Source organism: Meleagris gallopavo, chromosome 20 (genome assembly GCF_905368555.1).
Source record: "Meleagris gallopavo chromosome 20, MGAL_WU_HG_1.1, whole genome shotgun sequence".
NCBI classification, from domain to species: domain Eukaryota; kingdom Metazoa; phylum Chordata; class Aves; order Galliformes; family Phasianidae; genus Meleagris; species Meleagris gallopavo.
This window is the reverse complement of record NC_139423.1, coordinates 2874515-2893996: the sequence shown is the minus strand read 5'-3', so window position 1 is coordinate 2893996 and position 19482 is coordinate 2874515. Positions and strand designations below refer to the sequence as shown.

The following is a 19482-nucleotide window of genomic DNA, read 5'->3' as shown; positions in this document are numbered from 1 at the left end:
GGATGGCACGAGGAGGGATGGGATAGTCATTACAGGATGGAGGAAAAAGTTCTGCAGCAGAGAGTGTTTGGTATGGAGCAAGCTGCCCAAGGCAGTGGTTGTGGCCCCAAGGACCCCCAAGTCAATGCTCTTAGACCTAGAGTTTGGATTTGAGTGGTCCTGTCTGGGAACAGGATTGGATCTTTGTGGGTCCCTTCCAATTTGTGGTATTCAGTGATTCTAGGATCCCAATGGAAAGGCAGGGTTTGCAGTCCAGCTGGCACATCCCAGCCTAACCCCACCTGGCTGCTAGTTGCTGTCCTCCTGTGGGGCCTCCAGGCATTTGCTGGGCTCTGGGAGGTGAATGCCTGCTTTGACACCAAGAACCAGACCGAAACTATGTCAACGGGGAGAGCAGGGCTGCTTTTCCTGTTTTTCCTGTTGAAGGCTTTGAACTGTGTCCTGCTGGGTCAGTGTGCAGGGAGACAACTTGGGCTCTGATGGGGAGGGTCTGAAACCCTAGAGCCTGGGAAAGGGGAGATGGGGCGCCTGGAGGGCAATCGATGGGAGAGCCCATCTGTCCCTGGGGGATTAGGTGAGAGGAGAAGAGATTTGGGACTGAGCAGGGCCAGTGTCTTCTGCTGTGGTTGAAGGAAGAGAGCAAGGTTGGTGTTAGGCTGCTTTGTCTTTGAGAAATTAATTCCAGCCAAAATGCCAGCCCAGTTTTGTTGGAAATGTGGTCTTGAAAGAAAACCAGGAAGTCTTCAAAGTATTTGGGACCCAAAACATGAGTGCAAATGCACAGCCAGGGCAGCTGGCTGCATCCCACCTCTGGGTTTGGAAGCCCTACAATGATGCTGCAGGGTTTGCTGTAGGCTGTTTGCTGCCTGGACAGAAGAGCAATGAGCATTGCTCTGAATATGGAGGGTGTAAGGGCAGATTTGGGTGCAGGTGTTTTCTCAGGACCTAGTGATCCGTTCCCCTGCTTTTGTACAAAGAAGTGGGCATGGGGCCCAAAAGTCATTCCAAGAAGTTGGAAATAGCTGCAGGGTGGCATCAGCTTGGAGGGGAAGCACAGCCCAGGGCCATTCGTTCTGCAGATCAATGCCCTCTGCTGCACGGGCTGCAGCCTGGTTTTATTGCTACAGCAGTAAAGATTGAAAGCTGATAGCACAGGTTTGTTTCTCCCAGAGCACAGAAAGGTGCGTTACGCTGCGAAGTTTGTTCTGCAGGTGGAGCAGGGCAGGCTGTACCCACAGACCAGGTGCACATTGCATAAGCTCTGAGTTTCATGTGCCAGCAGGAGCAGCCAAGCAGCTTTCATGAGTGCTATCAGAGGAGTTGGGCCAGTAACAGGGATTACTGCCCCAAGATAAACCCACCAATGCACGCACAAAGTGAATGCCATCTTGCTGAGTTGTGTCTGAGTGTTTTCCCCCTGCTGTGCTCTGGGGGATGTCTCTGCCACCTCAAACACTGGTCTCTGCCCATCCAGCTATCGCTGCAACAAATGGGTTTATTGGTGGCAGTTTTTACAAGCGTGAATTTTAGTGGCACAGTAGAAATGGCAGTCAGATTCAAGCTGGTGCACAAGGAGCATCTGTGTCATTTTTATTGTTCTACTGACATCTAGTGTATGAAAACCTTCAACACAGGGTGGGTTGGAAGATTTGAATAGGAGAATGCTTCTTGCTCTGCTTGTGTCCCACTGGGCATCAGCATCTTCCCCACAGAGCCCTGGGGCTGGAGCACCATCCCGCACCCAGTGTGGAGACCCGTCCCCTCCTGGGCATGATAGAACATTCAGGATTTGTCAGGGCAGGACTTTGCAGCAGTGAGTCTGGAAAAGCACGGTTCCTTCAGGTTTATCAGCAGAGAAAAAAAATGTTGGGGTTGGATTTGGAGAAGCAGCATTCCCACCATAAGCACAGCATGAAAGCAGAGCTGCTGTGGGCAGTGTGACCTGGTTGCTGGGAGGTAACCACCAGCATGAAGTGCCTTGCAGAATGCTGTGATGGATATTTTCAGGCAGAGCTGCTGGAAATGAATCTAATCTGGAGCAAGTGAATGAATTTGGAGTGGGGTATTATGCTGCTTCAGGCCCAGGGCACCCTGTTTTGATGGGCATCGACAGTGCCAGTGACAACATGGGGCTGCTGTGCCAACGTAGAGATGTGTTCCCACTTCTGGAGCTCCATCCTTGTTAAAATAACCTGGTTTTGATGTCTGCTGGTGAGTGATAATTATTAATGTCATGGTATATCCTGCCCATGGGATGTCTGGTGGCTTCAGCAGAGATGGCTGAGTGCCCCTGTGTGCAAAATGTGCTTTAAGGTAAAAAAAAAAAGTGTAGTGGGAAATTTCATGCCGAACCATTTACACCTCTGTTCACACGACTGTGTTTTGTGAAAGCCCTCTCAAATCTTGCCAGAAGTCAAGGTTTATTTCCCCTTCCTGAGGGCATTTAATCCTGGTCTCATTAACTTTCATTTTAATGTACAATTGCCAAGGAGAGAAAATAACCGAAACATTTTGTCTCAGGGAAAAGATCAGATGAAACTTTATCCCGAAGCCATCAGAGATGCTTATCAGCCTCTTTGCTTTTTTTCCTCAGCTGTGTGAGCTTGCAGAAGAACCAGTTCTGCTCAGCTTTGGCTTTTGAAGAGAAGAAACGATTGCTGGAGAAGCTCGGCTGGGCAGCAGGCTGCGGCACTGGGCTGCTGCACTGGGCACGGTGTAGGAAATGAAACACACCGCTGTGTGGGATCGCTGCCCTGGGCGATGGAGAACTTGGCTTTAAAAAAAAGCAGAGATTTCTTTTCCCCCATCCATTTGTGCAGAAGAAACCTCCGAGCGGGGCGTGATTTCCTCCCTTGGCTGAGATCACTTGCCTCTGGCTACCACCAGCCCAGGTGTCCAAAATAAGACGTGAGCACTCATTGTGGTTGTTGGGCAAAGCTTGCTTTTCCTCCAACCCAGCCCAGGAGCGCGTGGGGATGTGGTGCTGAGGGTTGCCCTGTAACATGTGGGCATTTGGGGCTGGAGGGCTGGGATGGGAAGGAGCACACGGCCATGGATGCCCACAGTGGGACAGAAGTCCTCCCAGACCCTGCATTGAGGAGTATGAGCTCAAGCTGGAGAAAGGGCAGCTCTCACCTGCAGATGCCTCTTCTGAAAAGTAGGGTGCCCGAAGAGCGGGGCCTAAAATGGGGGAATCTACCACTAACCTGTCCATTCTCCAGAGGTATCAGAAAGAAGCAGCCAGGATTTTGTTTTCTTTCTGTTTTCAATCTCCACTGGGGCTTTGTGTGTGGCCCCACTAAGTTAATGAATACAGATGGGTGCCAATAGGAGTTTATTTTGTTGCTAGGGATTCAGGAAGAGCTCTAGAGCAGACATCCTCCCACCATTTGCACTGAATCATAGACTCTTAGACCCATTAAGGTTGGAAAAGACCTCTAAGATCATCCAGTCCAACCCAGCCCACCCCCACCATGCCCACTGACCACATCCCTCAGTGCCACATCTCCACAAGGACGGTGACTCCACCACCTCCCTGGGCAGCAGTGCCACTGTATCACTGCTCTTTCTGAGAAGAAGTATTTCCTCATTGCCAGGCTGAACGCTGACCTGCCTGGAGTCACCACATCTTCAGCAGCTCTCTTACTGCAGCGTCTTTTTGTAATGAGAAATTGGCAAAGGAAGATGAGACTGTCTTCCACCCAAGCAACATACTGTAGCAAATTGGTGGTAGCTCAGTGCTCACCAAGTGGAGAGCACCAGGGCTCCCAAACATAAGGATGGAGCTCACTACATCAAGCAGAGCAAGCCAGGAGCTTCTTGAATTACTTCTGTTCTGCTGAGACTGGAATTTTTTGGAGGTATGTTCTGGTGCTGATAAAACCTCCCTGAAGATCGTGTTTCAAATCTAGTAAATGTTTTGCTGTCAGAGCTGGAGAGGATGAGAAGCAGCCAGATATCAGGGCATGAACTGAGAGTTCAGCAGCAGAGCCCCCTGTCCCCGATCCCACACTCAGCAGCCACCAGGCTCACCCCGGCCAGGAGCTGCCTGTGGTTTATCTTGGGTGAAAAATGTCAGGTCTCATCCTGACAGGGAGGGGGAAAGTGTCAGTGAGCACGAGGTGTTGTCTGAGCTGCTTCTGCCTGGCTGTAATGATGAGGTGTCCACAGGTTGTGCGGTGATCAAAAGCAGAGGGAGGGCTTTTCTGGGGCAGGAGGGGTGCTGGCTCACACCGCAATGCCACTGTAGAGCAGAGGGCAGAAAAGACCTTTCTGCTGCCCCCAGGCATCCCCTGAGCCTTGCTTTGCTCTGCCTTCCAGATGATGAACGGCTGCAGTCAGCAGATAGTGATGGAGCACGTGGGAAGCCTGAGCATTATCAGTGTCCCTGTCCCAGCTCCTTTTAAGTCCAGGGTAGGAATCTCACAAACAGTCAGATATAAACTGGCTGACTTTGCAGCCCCATGAGGTGATGTGGCTCAGCCTCATAAATCCCTCAGTCTCACAGATATCAACTGAGGAAGAACCTAACCTATGCCACAGCCCACTGTGGTTAAGGGAAGGACTTGTGCAGCTGTGGTCAACCCCACAACACTTCCCACCCCAAATGCCAGCAGAGATGGGGCTCAAGCACCAGCCCTGCAGCATGTTCAGGATGCTGAGCCTCTCTTCTGTTTTCAGGCAGGAATAATTTCTCTGAGACCCACATACACAAGTGGCCTGGGTGCCTGTAGGCAGCACGAGTGCATATGGGATCACAGCCCGGCACACAGCCCCACTGTTTGCCTGGCTCCATGTGAACTGCAGCCAGAGCTTGGCCAGGGACTCCTTTCTGGTCCCCATCACTCTGTTGGGGTCACTGACAGCATGGGTGGTGTGCAGGTCACCCCCTGTTCACACTGTGCCCCTAAAGTATGGAGAGGGTGATGCAGTGCTGCCCAATGTGAATCTAGAATTGAGCACTGCCTGTGAAATGTGCTGGAGTGCAGCTGTGGCACTGGCTGGTTTTGGACCATGTAATCATACAACATTTTAGGTTGAAAGGGACCTTAAAGATCATCAAGTTCCAAACTCTGCCGTGAGCCTCGCCTCTTGAGATTTCCTCTAATGTAGGTCCTGGGCTTAGTGAGTTCACTGCTGCCATGCCCTGAAGGAGAAGGAGGTTGGTAAGAGATTTTGGAGATGGAGTGAAATCCATCTCCCCTGCTGTAACGAGCCTGTCCTCCTCCTCTGACACCATGGAGAGCTTATGGTTTAGACTTATGAGGAACCTAGGAAAGAAAATCCAAATTAAATAAGGGTTTATGGATTAAACCCCTGATAGGAAACTCTTACAGGGAATTCAGTTTACTTTCATTCATTTAAGGAGATCTAAACTCAGTCATGGTCATTTAAATTCTGCTAAAAATGGTTCAAAGAAGTTTAAGGTGGCTTATCTTAATCCACTTGAAAAATCAATTCAGACTAATTTGCTTGAATGTCTTGCATAGTTTGTCTTTAATTTTTTCACATGTTAATTAGTTTTGTTGTGCGTGGCTGAAACCTAGCATGACCATAGCTTCCATCAGTCACAGAAACTGCTCCTGTGGTTATGCACAGACTTTAAATACAGAGCTCATGTGTTGGGAATGAGGATGGGGAATGCTCCTGGATGGCTCCTGTTGGCCATTTCACAGAGCCCCTGCAGGGACCTCTGGGGGTCAGCTGGGACAGGTGCACTGGGTTCTGAATATCTCCCAGGGTGGAGACTAAAACTAGTAGGGTAGGACAGGGTTCTACTCAAACTATTCCAGTAGGACCTTGTCTTTTTCCAGGCTCACCTGTGATGACATGACCTTGTGCAGCAGAAATGCTAAGTCACAGCTTGAAGCAGTGATTGAGCACCTGGTGGGAAGGCAGGGCCAACCCAGAGGAGCTCAGGTGTGTGCAATGCCAGGATCTACCCCTTCCCAGACCTCATTTAAGGGTTGGCAGGCGAGGCAAGGGTGTCTTGCTGGAGATCCCTGCATACTTGAGGCTTTCTGAAGGTAAGCAGCTTCTTTTGTTTATTTCTATGCCCATGACTGCTTTATTTGAGCAAGTCCTGGCTTGCTGTAGCCTAGGACATTACAGCGTTACACCTTTGTATACCCAGGTTGAGTGTGAGTTGGCTGAGTACCTCTAACCATCTGTGGGGTTTCAAATACGAAGTTCCCATCTCCCTGCCTTTGTGCTCCTGGAGAGTGTCTGAGCCAGAAGAAGTGTCCAGAGCATAGGTTATGGTGTGATGCCAGTGCTGTTATTGCAGGTGGCTGAGGAAAGAGGGAGAGAAGTTTCATTAAGTCTTGAAATCAAATTTGGTTCTGAGCATCTCATGTTTTAGAGGTGGACAAGGCTTGAGAGTACACGCAGTTGCTTGTCTAGGGGTCAGAGCAGATTATTCCCAGCAGTACATCCCCTAATATTCTGTTTAGTGTAGACCCCGAGAACACCCCAAACAGACCTTCCTTCTGCAGAGCTGAGTGCAGGGAGGGAGGGAAGCACTGGGGATGAGGAGAGACCAGCTGCCAAACTGGAAATAGTATAGGAGTGCTGTGCTGGGAGAGAAAGAGAGCAGCAGAGGAGCTCGCACCCACACGAGGGTGCTCTTGGCCCACGGCTCACCGCCCGGGGAAGGAAGGAGCTTGGGCAGGGGCTGCTGCTCACACTCCTCTTCCTCCTTGCCTTCATCCTCCCCGAGCAGAGGCATTCCCTAAGCACTGCACCCCACGTACACGCTGGTGTCCTTCCATATTCTCCAGCCCCGCTGTGCTGTCCCCTTGCTTGCCAGCTCCATGCCTGTGATGGGGGATCAAGGGGAGCTCTCGCTGAGTGATGCCTTACCTATCCCAGCACTCACCTGGTGAGACGTGCAGGAAGGTCTCAGGTTGCCTGGTGAGCACAGGGCCAGGAGTGGTGTTAGGCGGCCAACCTTTAGGCCAGGTGCTTTCAGCCTTGGGGTAGGGGTGGATAAATGTGTTTATTGTGCAGAACAGAAACAGAAGTGGAAAGTGAAGGAAAGACATCAGGGCATGGGAATCTGTGAATGGCTTTTCTGCTGTTCACAACACAATCACAGAATCGTTAAGATTGGAAAAGATGTCTAAGATAACCTAGTCCATCTGTCCACCTACCACCAGCGTTGCCCACTAACCATGCCTCTAATTACTAAATTGCATTTCTTGAGCACCTCCAGGGACAGTGACCCCACCACCTCCCTGGGCAACTGTGCCAGTGTATCACCACTCTTCTGGAGAAGTTTTTCCTAATATCCATCAAAGGTTTTGTTGGAAGTCAGGCTTTAATATCTGAATATTTTCTTGGGGAGAAATAGACAAAATGCCAAACAAGGCCAAACCAAAGCTTGGTGGAATCCAAATGGTTTGAGTTCACTCTCAGCTGACTTCTATAAAAATATGTGAAAGGAAAAGAAAAAAAAAAATCACCTTTTTATGACCCAATGTGTTAAGAATTATTATTTCCTAAAATGATCGAAGAAGATCCAGGGTCTTGAAGGTGCTGCTGGGCAGTGGGACTTGGCAGAAGATGCCCGTTTCCACAGTGAGGACGTGAACAGCCATGTCCCTTTCACAAGTCGAAAGGGCTGTGAGTGGGTGGTTGTGTATCTGAAGCGTTGCTCTGGTGATGGGTATGTAACAGCTGGTGCTCAGAGAGGCTCTTTGGTCTGTGTTATGAGAAATGTCAAATTAGACAATTAAATCAGTCCCTGTTGGTTTTAAGCCTTATGGATCTGTAGCCCTGGGGGTGCACTGACAGATTTACTGCTGTTCCACTGGTACTCGTTACAAGAGCGTTTTGCTCCAAGACACTAACTAGAGCAAAGGGGCTGTAAATCACAGCCATACATCAGCCTGGCAGGGGGTGATCCGATGCTGAAGAGGGTCTGAAGGGGACAGTGTGGTCAAAGCAGAAGCTTTCCACTGCTGTTTGGCCTCAGAGGGCCTTGAAATGAGGATGTGGGCTTCCAGCTCACCCCGACATGGGCAGAGAGAAGGAACAACCACAAATCTGCTCACCTAGAGTTATCACAGAGGTGGAACTGACCCTGAGCCCAACTCCTGTATCCAGGCTCAATTCTGCTCCCCATTCATCTTGGGCACAGACCCTCCAAAACTCATCTCCCAACACCATGTGGTACATGGTATGTGACCCCACACAGCCTTGTGTCCCTGCACTTGAGGTCCAGAACCTCTCCCCAAAGCCTGCTCTGCTCAGCTCAGTGTTGCAACCCATGCCTGGGAGGTACATAATTCATCCCCTGAATGCCAGGCTGCTCCATCCACAGGCTGTGTTCAGCCATTGGCATGCAAATAAGCCTGTTGCTGCCTCAGACTGTAATAATTAAAAGTGAAGTTGTAAAACAAGCAGCATCAATTCTGGTGCACATCCCCAGCAACACATGGTGATTGGACTGAGTTAGAGGCATTTCCAGCTACACAGCAAACTCTAAATAGCCTGGAGAGAATATATGGGAATTTAGCTTGTGCAGCAATTTCAGATGTCAAAACAAGTTTCCTTGTTAATACGAAACTCTTCGGACTTTGCATTTTTAATTAAAGCTTTTAATTATCCAACTGTATTTTATTAGCTTTTATGAAGACAGCTGCTTTAAATGCCATAAGCCAAATCTGTGCTCTGAAGCACTACTTGTCCGAGTCAGGATTTCGGTTGTGAACAGCCTTCACTGTGAGTAAATGGGAATTTGTAATTTAGACTAGAATTACTGTGCTAGCTTGATTGAACCTCTTTATGGCAGAGACAACAAACAGCCCCATGGGAGCATTGGTGCACCCGCAGCGGGGAGGGATGTGTGCCTGCAGGATGGGACTCACAGTCCTTTCCTGCTTTGCAGCATGCCAGGAGCTTAACAGCTTGTAGGAGCCTCTGCACCTTGCCCATGCAGGAGAAGAGGCAAAGAAGAGACTGAGCACAAGTGCAGGGGAAGAGCTGAGAAGCAGAGCAGGTTTCTGTCTGGAGCGCAGCCCTGTGCTGAGCTCAGCGCTGTGCTCATGGGCAGCTCTCCGGTTCGAGACCTTGCTCTTCATCACTGTCACATATTCAGCAGAACGTACTACATCAGCTGTAATTTGGTGAAAAGAAAGGCAGAGAGGGTGACTTTTAAGTAGTGATACAGGTCAGCTCGCAGCTAGTGAGACCTGGCAGGGTGAGAGGATGAAGTGGTGCAGGCAGCTCAGGAGCCTGTGTGCACGCTGCTGCAGCGCAAGGCAGATCAAATCTCTCAGGCTGATGTCTCAGATCTGCGGGTAACTGCTGGTGGTGAACTTTCTTCTGTCCTCTTTTATGCTGCAGGGGAGTTTAAGGTGGGCATGTTGTTCAAAGGAGACAGCGCTGCCCAGCATGGCATGCTGTCCTTTTGACCTGTACAGTGCTGTTACTGAATGTGTCCATGGATGAAAGAGCAGGGAATTGAACGTCACCTAGCTTGTCTCAGACAGATGCCCATGCTGATGACATGTAGCTGTGGAGCCTTGCACTGCAGATGGGAGTTGGATTTCTCCAACAGATGCATTCTTCCACTTATCTAACCCCACTGAAAGCTGCTGTTTGCACTAAGGGCCGTCCTGTACTTGGGGATTTTTTGCTCCAGTGCTGGGTTCCATGTCCATCAGTGAGCTGAGAAGGGCACTGACACTCAGGACCATGTCCCAGAACACCTCCAAGTGCTGGTGATGGGGACTGTGCCTAGATGATACACTCAGAGTCCCAGAACCCAGGCAATATGCTGGGCTGGGATTAAGACAGAGAGAGGCTCTGAAACCTTATTGACAGGTCAAAGTCTGGTTGTCTGCTCCCACGCAGAGACTTGATGGCTTTTTGGGTCATCCTCATCAGGCTTCTTGAAGATAGTGAGTTCCTCTTCCTTTATACTCTTGTTGGGGTGGATGTGAATCCCATCCTGACCAGTCCAGCAAGAGCAGCAACGTGGTGGGGATGAGCACCAACACATGAAGGAGGCACTGATATCTCTGTCCACAGGTATAATTATCCAAGACCAAAAAGTGATGTTGGTCATCTTTGAATCTAATACCAAGAAGTGGTATTTCATGCAGAGGTTTTTCTCCTTTGCCTTTTTTTGTTGCCTTTTTTTTTTTTTTTTTTAATTTCTCCTTGGGATTTTTAAGGGGAAGTTTCCAGAAAAAATGTGGTATTCTGTGTCAGGATCTGGGCCTTGCTGCAGCCGGGAGCTCGTAATGATGAAGATTTAATGCAAATCAAATGGATTTTTCATCTTAGCAGAGAAGTATTTACAGCCCATTAAGTAGATGGGAAAACTGGTCGTTTTTTTTGGAGGGGAGCAGAGAAAAAAAGTGCAGTGTAAAAGAAGTGGCCGCAAAAGGCTCTTAGCTTGAGAAATTTAGCCTGAGAAATTTATCAGCTTTGGGGATGGAAAACTCATCATTTATATATAAAAATATATCACTTTTAATTACACAGTCAACTTCAGCATTACTCATTAGCTACTCGTACTGCTCTGCCAAGTTACACAGTGGTGAGCTGGCTGGACTATTTTATATGGCATTTTACACTGGATCAGAAAAGCCAGCATATGGCCTCATCAGCCTCTGCTCTCTTGGTTGGAAGGTAGGGAAATGGGTGCAAAAAATGGGAAAGATGGGATGAAGAGAGGAAGGTGTGTGCCTGGGGATGCGCCAATGCACCCTGGGCAGGTTGGCTCCCAATGGCCCTTTCCGGTCACTGGGTCTGACCTGTCTTCTCCACCTGGTCTCATCCTTCTCTCTTCCTGGCTTTTGCCTGTGGCATCTTTAAATACCTCCGATAAGGCCCTGCCTTGTTGCTGGGATGGCCCAATTCCGCACCTAATCACTCTAGTTTCTAAGACGGTTTTTCTTCATGTCTTGCCTGAAATATTTCCGTTTGTAGCTCCAGGCCGCGGCGCTGCTTGTTTTACCGTTTCCAGATCATTTAAATAATCCCCTTTTCTCCTTTGATGGCATTTTCTCCTAAAGTATTTATAGCATTATCATGCTCCCATTTAATCTCCTTTCTTACAGACTGTATAAAATTAAACTTGCTCGTCTCCCCTCCTTTGCTTTGTGTGTTTGTGGCAGCTTGTTCTCTCCATCTGTGGGGGGGGGTGGGAAGGGGGAACGACTCCCTAGACCAAGATGCTGCCTTGTGCAATGCCTGTGTCCCTGCACTGTCCCTTGCAGAGGGTTGCAAAAGACCCCATCATTTAGAGCATCTGTTGATATTTTCCCAGGCCAGGAGAGCTTTGCTGGAGCCCACTGTGGTTTCAGCAGCAGGTCTGAGTTGTTTAGCATGAGCAGTGCTAAGATGACTGAAGAGAACCACCGGAAGTGGGGAAATTTGGGGAGGATCTACTCTGAGCTTTGGGGCATGAGCTGCTCTGAGCACTGGGGACACTGCAAGGAGGGCACCCAGCATTTTGTAGTTTTGTAGCTACAAAACCAGAAGGATCTGAATGCAGCTGAACAAATATTCTGTGCTGGAAAAGGTCAAAAGAAATCATTAACAGCAGGGCACAGATTGCTTTGGAGAAGACCCATTTTTGGGCTCCTGCCATCTCCTTCTCCCCTCACATCTTGTCCTTGGGGCAGAGGAGCACAGCCCACTCCCACCATCACTCCTGTATCCTGCAGATGGGGAGCAGAAAGTGGCAGAGGCAGCACCATGGGCAGTTTAAAATGGAAGCTCTTTTTTTTTTTTTTTTTTTTTTGGGTAAAGCGTGTTTCTGGAAACAAAAGTCTTGCAGGAAACATCTGCTTTCTTTCTTTCTTTTTTTTTTTTTCCTCCATCAGAAACTGAAATATATATATATATATTTGCATTCTGGAAGAAAAAAAAATTTCAGTTTAGGTAGAAAATAGCTAATGTTTTATATAGCTTATAGTTATTTAATAGATAATGTTTTATAGCTCCCCCAAAGGTGGGAGATGTTCCCCATTTTTTTTCTTTACCTATGATCTCTCAGCCAGGCTGCAGAATTGCACAGAACTGCTAGAAGTCTGCAGTCCCTGGGCTGGAAATACATTTTTTACCTCTATGAAATGCCAGCTGCAGGTGTTTTGTTTCTTCTTGGTCTCATCCTGGCTGCCTTTATGTCCCCAGAGTTGATCTGAAGGGAATAGCATAGAGTGGGGCTGCAGTGACATACAGCTCCTTTGCAATTCAGGGCAGCAAAGGGAGATAGGAGGATCATAGAATCATAGAACCGTTTGAGTTGGGGGGATCCTTAAAGCAAAACAGTTCAGTTCCTGCTGAAACAAAGTCATCTGGTCCAGCTTCCCTGCAATGAATGTACAGGGACATCTACAGGTAGATCAGGTTGCTCAGATGCTTGGTGGAAAATGTCTGTGCTGAGATGGATGTAATCCCCCTGAATGGGTGAAACCAGATTATTGAGGAAAGGGAAAACAAACCTTTTAAGCACTTGTCTCTCATTGGTAACTCTGAGAAGATATCGCTGTGTCAGCTCAATGCTGAGTGACAGGAGGCTTTGAAACCAGAGCTGGAGAACATTGGCAGGTGACTTTTCTCCTTGAATATGAAACATTTCTTCAACTGCAAAAAACTGTTTCCCATCCCCACTGGCAGGCAAAAGAATTGGGAATGGGAACCTGCAGGTAGGATCCGATTAAACTGTGCAATCCGATTAATTGTGCAAACTGAAGAGTTCCTGCTAAATGTGGAAATGGCAAACGTGACTCCCATGGCTGAGTTTTGGTGGTAGCTGCCTGGCTTGGTAGCAGGCATTCTCCTTGCTGTGGCCTTATTTTCCCTTGTTGGAAAGAGTCCTTGCTGTGCACAGCTGTACAGTGTTGGCATGGTACCAGGGGCTGCAGGACGGGGCTGTGAGTTCTGCCTCCTGCTCCTTTCTGGCTCATAGCACCCACACCTTGTGTCACCCAGCAAGCTGGAGTTAATGGGCAAAGTTCACAGTAGCATCATTGTTTTGCGTGTGTGGGATATTGAAGGCAGCTCTCCTTTCTTGCAGTTACCTAACTGGCAAGAAATCAAGGGACGCTCAGAGCAAAATAAAAAAAAAAAAAAAAAAAAAAAAAAAAAATCCTACCCCTCCAGTCTTCTGTCAAACCATAAGTCATATGACAGAGCAGTAAATAATGGATCTGGTGACCTAGACCTGAAAATATTTACATTCCCTTGGCTTGGCTGATAGCAGGGGTTCGTCTTACCATGTCTCACCTAATTAGCAGAGGGCTACAAGAATCCAGTGGTGGGTTCTGGTTTCTTTTCCACCTCATTTGTAATGCATGCAGTGCTCTCCCTTGCCATGCAGTTTGCACGCTGGTACATGTCAGCAGCAACATATGGGCAAGGTGTGCGGTTACACCCGGGGACTGGCAGCACTCAGATGCATCAGCAGCTCAGAGGCCAAGAAGGAGCTCCTGCAGCCACCCAAGAAGGTGCTGGCCTCGATTCTCCTTCAGTCTCAATCGCAAAACCTGTCCAAGGGCTGCCAGAGATATGAAGTCCACTGTGAGCTCTCTTTGCCCCAGGCTCAGCTGTGCTGCTGATAAATCCGTGCATGTGCTGCTTCTGGCTCATGCTGTGCTCTGATCCATGCCCAGACTCGGTTAGGGAGGTGCTGGTTGGCACGGGCAGACCTGTGGTCAGGAATATCATAAGCAATCCAACTCTATAGATTGCGAGCTCACATTCAGGCCTGTGCCCTGGCTCTGTTTAGTTTGCATCTGTATGGGATCTTACTGGGGGTAGGGTAGCTTTGTGCAGATGTGGTGCGAAACACACGCAGTTCAGATAAGCAAAATGTAAGAAAAAAAAGAGCTAAATGTGTTTTTTTTTTTTTTTTTTTTCCTCCTTCTTGGGCATTTCAAGTTAAAACACTCATTCAGATGTAAACCTGACTCTCTTCCTTTTTCTTCTTTTAATTCTTTGTGCAGAAGTGTGGGTAGAAGGGGAGCACAATGAAGCAATGCCATCTTCCAGAAAAACAAATAAACAAAAGCAGCTTTTTGAACAAATGGTTCTGAAACATTTGAGTGATGACATAGTTAAAATGGCAGACAATGACAGTTTGTGTAAAGATGAAGTCTTATATCAATGGCAAATTTTCTGTCAATGCAAGCTTTCCAGGCCTGAGGTCGGAAATACCAAAGGAGGGAAGAGGAATTTCTTTTTTGTTTTGTTTTGTTTTCCATGGCATGGCTTTATTCCTCCTTCACTCACATCTGTGCCCCAAGCAGGGCCCCAGAAATTCTCCATTTTTTTTTTTTTAAAGGATCACTTAACCCTGAAGAAACAAAAGTTTAAAACAAAAAAAAACAAAAACCAAAACACATAACTCTGATGGCTTGGAGACAGGGTGATACAGTACTTAACGCTTTAGTAAATATGTTCCCATTGTTCTATTAAACCATAATTTACTCTTTATAATGTCAAACTTCTTAATTGGGAACAGAAAGCAACTAGGAGCCCGCCCTTCCTTTCCATAGCCCAGAAGAGGAAGTGTGTGGTTTGGTGGCTGTCTGCTTGTGGGCTATCTGAAGTTCATGGACCATCAGTGGGTGCAGTGCACAGCTGAGCAGTGTCACAAGCCCACGTGCTGGGGGTAACTCTTACTGCTGTCCAGGAGTCCGTCTGGCTCATGAAAATTGATGTGGGGAATGTTGGACCTGTGAAGAGTTGTCTTCCTTGCCTGTTCTCAGCTCCTGTAGGACACATCAGAGCACTGTGTGCCTTTAGGGTAACCTGGAAAATCCTCCCAGTGGCTGTAGGGGGAAGGCTTTGGCCCCTCATGTTGCAGATAGAAGGGGAGTCAGGAGCCCTCAGACAGAATCTGGGTTAAGTGAACTCTGATAGTTGGAGAGCTGGGTGCTTTCCCTCCACTCTTGATGTGCTTTAAATCTGCAGAAGCTGTTTAAAATGACCTTTAACTAATTTCACCCAGCTTATGTGCGGCTCCAGCTTTGCTGACAGCCACAGTGGTGCAGATTCAACTTTTGTAGCCCAGCTCCCACTGAATAATCAATCAAATCTATCTCATTTCCATCAGTAGGTCACTTCACCTCCAGAAACGATACCTAAGGAGAGCAGGAGGCATGCTGTATCTCTTGCAGTGTGCACAGACACACGCTGTCCTTTCCCAACTGCAGCTATGCTGGGATGAGCCGTGCCTCTTCATCATTCCCTTTTTGCTACTGGCGAGCTGCTCTCACGCCTGTTCCCTGACAGTGACAGACTGAGACAGCCTCACTTGGCTGTTCTGGCTGGAAAGGAGTGGCTGGGGTCTGCCAGCAGACTAGGGGCTAGTACAGCCCTGCACAGGGATGCAGGTTGGGGGTGTGCAGGTACCAGGGACAAGACCTGTGGCAGTGGTTACATGATAGGGTAAAGCCTGGGCACTGTGTGCAAAGGCTTCTCCAAGCTGTAGCATCTGCCCTGCCTGCCATGGGCGTTTCAGCAGCTCAAAGTCTAAATAAAACTTTTAGTGAAAGAAGAACAGCTCTTGAATGCAATGCTGTGTGGTGTACCAGCCTTGCTCAGAGGAGCTCTGCTGCATAGGGATGGCCTTATTTTGCTTCCTCTTGATCCTGGGGTGCAGTGGTGCAAGGCTTCTTTGAATTATTATTAAGCTGGTGATAAGAACATCATGCTCAATTTGCTGGCGTTCCGCTAAAATGTCACATACGTGATTTATATGGAGGAAGGGATGAAAAGAGGGACACAATTATGAGGTTGACCCCACATAAATTAAGGAGAACAACCTCCCTCCCCCATGCCCCCCCCCCCCCCCAAAAAAAAAAAAAAAAAAAAAGCCAAGTGATTTTTGTTGAGGTGGATTGGGTTACCAGAACAACACTGCTGTATGTAGAAATGCAAAGGGAAGGGAAATGGGGGGCTGGATGTCAAAGTGCAGGCTAGGGGTGATGGGGTGGCAGCAGGAGCTGATGGACTGGGATGGGGAGGAAAGAAAAAAAGGGTGGGAGCCCATGCAGTTGCTCTTAGGGACTTGTACCAGGGGAAAACAGCCCCTGCACTGCACTGTGTGTACTGTGGCTGGGTTTTTATTTACCAGTGTATTAAGCAGAATGTTGACCTCTAGAATGTGTGCACTGAAATGTGTCAGCAGAAGAAGGGAAAAGCAACTTCCAGCTCCTCTGCTTAATGTGAGTTACAAGCAGAACAACTGCTATTTAATGTAGGCTCTGTGTCAAAAGCTGGAATAAACCCAAACTCATTTCTGTCTTCATTGGCCTTCTCTCCACATGGTGCTTGATACTAAGGAAATAGGAAATAGACATGTGCGATGCAGCAGTCTGGGCCCTGCATGGTGCACTGTGAAGCAGCAGATGCAATGGGGTATAGCAGAGATGTTGAAGTGCAAGACGTTCCGTGGCTAGCTAAAGCTTGAGAGAAGGTTTAGCTGTTTTCCCTGCATCTCCGTGAAATGTGCTCGTTGTCTCTGTGAGGCTAATGGGGGTCTTGCTCCTGCTCCCAAAGGTGAGTTTGATGGTGACATTCTGTGCAGCCAGAAAAGAGCTGCGTTTCCCCACAGGCAGCCCCAAGAATATGCACAGAATAGTGACCTGCTGGGCCTTCGGCTACTATGTACTGGACCCCACACAGCCTCTGAATGCCTCTTTATCTCCCTGTGCCATGCGCCCTGCTTGTCTAGGCTGGGGGCCTTGCATCATTCTTACAACACTTCTCAGCCTGACCTGTAATGCCCTTGGTTGTACAAACAGTCACATGAGTGAATGTTATTCATGTCTCATACAGAGCTTGCACTATGTCTTGGGCAGTGCATTACAAACTTTTAAAAAGAAAAGCAACTGAATAAAACCCACTCAGCTTTACTCCAGGGCCAGCATCCTCACTTCTTGTGCTGTGGCCAAGGAGGCTCCGACGGGGCTGCAATTTGTTGCTCACAATGGCTCTCTGTGGTTGACAGGGACAGAGAAAGCTTCCCTTCATCCAGCAGTGCCACAGCCGCAGTGCTGGCGGTACGACAAGCACATCCAGGAGGCTGCAGCCACCTCTGGGCAGGAGAACACATCCTAGCACTCAGCTCTCCAGGGATCTTTGGGTTTTGTATCCACTATCAGCAGCCAGGGATAGGAGAGACTCAAACTGTTCATCTTCAGCAGTTCAGCCTAGCCAAAAGCCCACTAAATGAGAGAAAACAGCAAGCGCGTGCATGATAGCCCATTAAGATCTTAGCTGCAATTGAAACTCTTCTTCCCAAATTTGCATACTCTTGTTTATGTCTTTTAATATTAAGTAAATTAGGCTTGATGCTAACCCAGACTAGCTTGGTGATAAATGGTGTGTGGAGAGACGTTTTATGGGGCCATCATAGTGTGCTTTATCCATTGCCACTTGCAAGCTGCCAATTCCTTCTTCATTTATTTTCAGAATTAATGTTTACTGACTTCTTCCCTTCCCATTTTCCCAGCCAAACTGGGGAAGAACAAATAGAAGCAGGTACAGGTGGTGGGGATGGATGGGACTTGGGCCTCCTTCCTCATGGGTCCTGGCTGGGGGTGGGTCTGCCAGCCAGTCCTGGAAGCTGATGAGTGAGAATAATGCTGAATAACGCTGAATAAGGGTGATAAATAAGGTGAGGGGAATGAAGGGTGTTCCAGTGTGCCTTTCTGTCCTGACAGGGTGAAGGGATACGGAGGGCTGCAGATCTAAGAGGGGAAGATGTTGGAGGGCCTTGGGGGGTCAGGACAGCCCTGAGGGGCTGGGAGAGTCATGAAAGGAGAGAGTGCTGTGGGGTTTGGGAGCCATGGTGGGACTGTTGGGGTTTGATGATGTGTGGGCTGGGGCTGTACAGAGGGCAAGGGCTGGGGAGCTTCAGTTCCCCACGTTGGGGACATGCAGACACACTGCATTGTGGGCCTGAGTGCCACAGGGCTGATGGAACAGCTATGGCAGAGCTGAGCTGTTGTGTTTGTGGGGCAGCAGGGTTGCCTGCAAGGCCTCCTTCCGTGCTGAGATGAAGGCCTATCCCACAGAGTCCTGCCCTCAAATGCTTGGGCCCTGGCTGTGGCTGGCTGCTCAGCAGCTCTTTCCTTACACTCACTCAGAAACCTCACAACAGCAGCTGCTGTCTTGTCTGAAGGTGTTCCCAGAACCTGCTGACAAGGGGAGGCTGGTGCCTGGGACAGCTCATGCCACCTCCTCCCTGTGCACTGCCACCCTCTGCAAAATTGATGGGAATGCACAGGAGAAATGGCTGCAGTTAACCTCTGATGTACTGACTAATCAGCTGGCACAGCATCCAGACACAGCTCCTCTGAGCCTGGTGAGCAAAACTTGGGGGTGGTGGGCGCTTGAGAGTACTGAATGCCCCCTTCTCTCCCCTCCCCATGGGCACATACTTGGTTGGAGGGCCTGAGTGCTTTTATTTTGCTAAACCACTTTGAAGTGGAAATCAAATTGCACGTCTCCCTCTTCCCTCCAGCTCCCCTGAGCCCTCCTGGTTTTAATTAGCTCCATCTGATGTTTAGAGCTTTCCAAGAAATAAATATGCTTTTAAACAAGTGGAAAAAAAAATGGTGGCAGAGCATGGGGAGCTGTCTCACCAATGTGCAGGCTGACAAGGGACACGTGGTGAGCACAGCTCCCCAGGCTCAATTGCCTCCTTTGGCTGAGGAGCCAGCCCTGCTGTGTACGTGCCCAACGTGCATCAGCTGTAGTTTGCAACCAGGTACCTATGGGTGGTGTGAGATGGAAGAAAGAGGCATTGGCACGATGCTGCGCTTGCTAAACAGGCTTCCGTGTTCTTTCTTCTGCTCTTCCACCCCTCTGTGCTTTCTGTCTCTAAATCAGTTTCTCAGTCTTGGTTGAAAGAAGTAGTATTGCAATAGCATATCATAGGCATCTTCTCTGATTGCTTTTAGGCATTTCTGGCTGTATACAAACCTTTGCTGCAAAAGACCTGCAGAGCATGTGTCCGAACCTGTTGAGTGTTAAAATATAAGTCCCAACTCAGTGCTGACAAGGGATAAGCAGAAGAGGATGCCACAGTCTTGTAGAAATAGTGCCAGCCAGAGTCCCTTGAGACAAAAGGCTCAACACACCCTTTAGTGCTTCTGTTCTCCTCTCTCTGTACCCCTCCTGTTCCCGTGCCACATACTGTCCTCAAATCAGGGTCCCAGGAGGGTTTCATTCCACATAGGTTGACTCTTACCTTGGTTTCCCTTGTTCTCCAGTTAAACAAAGCTAAGCAGTCTTAGCAGTGTTTGCTCTTTTGCATTGGGAAATGGCGAGTTGGTGTAGATCCCTCTTATCTTGTAATTAATCTGCTGCTATCTTCTGTCCTAGTTGTCAGGTATTATGTTGCAGCATGGCTGTGAATGTGGATTAGGTTAGTGAGCTTGCTGCAGCTGCACCTCCTGCTCCTGTCTGTGCTGCAGTGAAATTGCAGATTGTCTGACCACAGCCTGGGCT

General features: G+C 48.6%; 1 long non-coding RNA gene across 1 annotated transcript in view; it reads left to right on the top strand.

Moving 5' to 3' along the window:
• Positions 1-2595: 2595 nt before the first annotated feature.
• Positions 2596-19482, top strand: part of LOC116217315 (uncharacterized) — a 76591-nt gene continuing 59704 nt past the window's right edge. The window contains exons 1-2 of the long non-coding RNA XR_004161714.2: positions 2596-3860; positions 5814-6026. This is a non-coding gene — a long non-coding RNA (uncharacterized LOC116217315). The remainder of the gene's footprint in view (positions 3861-5813; positions 6027-19482) is intronic.